Raw genomic sequence first — 2,724 nt, forward strand, 5'->3', positions numbered from 1 at the left:
ACATGCAGGCTCTCACACCTATTGAAATGAAATCTGACATCAAGAGTAGAAACATATTTAAAATCCCAAGAATTAGAGAGTAAGGGCCGGGGATGTAGCTCAGTGACACAGCAACTGCCTGGCAAGTGCTAGGATCCATTCCAGATACCAAAAAAAAAAAAAAAAATTAGGAGCTTAAATCCTAAACTTGTAAAGGATACATGCATCAAATGTAAGGCTTCATTAAGTATTAAGGATGTAAAAGCATGAAAATGAATATACAATATATTAATTAACATTTCAGGGAAGCCAGCTGTGGTGGCACATGCCTGTAATCTCAGCACTGGGGAGGATGAGGCAGGAGGATTGCTGTGAGTTCAAAACCCACCTTGGCTACATAGTGAGTTCCAGGTCGGTCTCAACTGCATAGTGAGACCCTGTCTCAAAAAACCAAAACCAAACCAAACCAAACAAAAAACAAACAAAAAAACATTGCAGGGACCCAGAAATGGGGCATTCAAAAGAAATTTAAAACAATGCATATACATATTGGAAAAGAACAAAGATTACAATATTAGAAATTTACAGAAATAATATCACCGTGAAAATTAAAATCACTCAACAAATCGGAAATTTCATTACCCATTATTTATGTAGATTAGACAAGAGAATAAATTATTAAAAGTGTCAAAGACATTACTGAATCATTAATGTAATCCATTACAATAAAATCTAGAGGACAAATCATAAAATGCTCTCGGTGAATATAGACAAAACAGAAGATTAAAAAATAATAAGCTGAGGGCCGGGGATTTAGCTCAGGGGCACCGCGCCTGCCTGTCATGCGCAAGGTCCTGAGTGTGATCTTCGGTACTGCAAAAATAACAGAAAAAAGTAATAAGCTGAGATTAAGATGGAACACATTAAAATGTCTTTGCTTGTGTATAACATCAAGGTAAATGCTAGAAATATTTAAAGTACCAAGGAGAACCTAATGGGATTACTAAGGTGTTGTGGTCGTTCTGCCCGTTGGTATGCAAGAGAATGAAGACACAATGGTGAAAATTTTGACCATAGCACAACTCAAATGGAAACTTAATTGTACTGAATTGTACTTAAAAATTCTGAATTATACCGATCTTACACTGCTAGATCTTACACTGCTGTTACATCTGCTCCGTATGGAACCCAGGAGATCACTAGGTATTTGGCAAGAGCTCCGATACTGAGGCATAGCAAAACATTTCTATAAATTCTCAGGGCCTCTGTCAACAACTACCACGAGTTTGGAAATGTGAGGACACACTGGAAATTTCAGAGACTACGATAAATATAAAAAAGCAGAAATCTAAGGAGAGCAGTTGTGCCTGTGAGACCCTGTGTCAGATATTAAACTTCAGATCCTCCAGATCTGCTGCTGGTAGGAATGAGACCAGGAACCTAGCTCACCGCAGCTACACCCGGCTCCAACCCACCTGTGAGTCAGGGTCTCCCCAAACGTCTTCCTCTCCCCAAACTGGTGGCAGACTGAGGACAGCAGGGGGTTTTCCCAAGACGGCATTGTGGTTTGGCGGTGTCACAATGAGAACAGGATTCTGGGGATCTGGAAGTAGCCTTGCCCCAGCAAAACCCAAAAGGGGCAGAGAGTGAGCCATGGCCAGTGCAGGTGGACCTCAGGGTCTAAAGTTAGGAACTGAGGCTCTAGCCACCACAGCTGGTTCGATCACTTCTAACGGATCGCACCCCCACTCCACCCCTATTTCAGGGTTCCCATCCCACAATGTTACCATTGCGGTGCTTGAGGGTCTCCCGGGGTCTTTCTTAGGCAGACCACAGCTACTAAAAGCAACTGAAAGAGGACTTGCAAGCTTTGCGCTCCAAACTTTAGCACCACGACACCGGAAGAACCCGGCCACCTTGGCCCACCTGATTGGACAGCTCACAAGCCCGCCCATTCATTGGCTCCTGTTCTATTAACTTCCCTCCCGAGGAGGAGAGAAACAAATCCCTACCTGCAGAAGTGGATCCCAAATGAGAAAGATTGTAGTGCAGACTTAAGGACCAGGCAGGCTTCTACAATCTTGACCTCTACTCCCCTGAGGGATACTTGGTTTTAAGAGTTTTGCCCCTTGCTTTTCAGTGCTGTTTCTTTTTTCTTTTCTCTCTCTCTTTTTTTTTTTTTGTACCGGAATGGAAGGCTTGTGAGGCAGGCAGCGGAACCACTGAGCTAAATCCTCTGCCCTATTCCTGTTTTCTTAAAGAATTCATTTCTTCCTGAAAATGTGTCACAAATGTGTCAAGAAGGTCCAGCATCAGGAGCTGCGGATTTAGCCCAGTAGTGCCCAACCTCCCTGGCAAGCACAAGGTCCTGAGTTGAATTCCCAGTATTAAAAAAAAAAAAAAAAAAGTCCTTGGTCAGTGTTCTGTGGAAAATTCAATCTCATGACATCAGGAAACATCCTGAGTCCAGCCCAGGACTGGACATAGTGGAACAGAGTAAGGGCAGGCTGTTTGAGAAGTATATTTGAGAGCCAGGCAGCAGGCTTTATTGTCAAGATTTTTTCAATATCTCTCTCCACCTGTTCATTTTCAGCCAATGGAATGAATACAAGCCCCCAAAAGGTAGACAATTATTGTGCAAATGAAGAAATCTGAATTAAATGATATCAATAATCTGCAAAAAAAGTAAAGATAGAGGAAAATCAAACATTTTAACTCTCAGACTAGCTTAGCAGTCAGGCTCAT

The 2,724-nt window shown here is 42.3% G+C and overlaps 1 protein-coding gene across 1 annotated transcript in view; it reads right to left on the reverse strand.

The window, feature by feature from the left end:
* LOC104871420 (zinc finger protein 709-like) overlaps positions 1-1,882 on the reverse strand; it is a 9,196-nt gene extending 7,314 nt beyond the window's left edge. The window contains exons 1-2 of the mRNA XM_033761629.1: positions 1,767-1,882; positions 1,455-1,593 (exon numbers count right to left, since the gene is read on the reverse strand). The gene's annotated coding sequence lies outside the window, so the exon portion shown is untranslated. The remainder of the gene's footprint in view (positions 1-1,454; positions 1,594-1,766) is intronic.
* Between the last annotated feature and the right edge of the window lie 842 nt (positions 1,883-2,724).

The sequence above is a fragment of the Fukomys damarensis genome, unplaced genomic scaffold (assembly GCF_012274545.1).
Source record: "Fukomys damarensis isolate Sample0158 unplaced genomic scaffold, DMR_v1.0_HiC HiC_scaffold_1, whole genome shotgun sequence".
NCBI classification, from domain to species: Eukaryota; Metazoa; Chordata; class Mammalia; order Rodentia; family Bathyergidae; genus Fukomys; species Fukomys damarensis.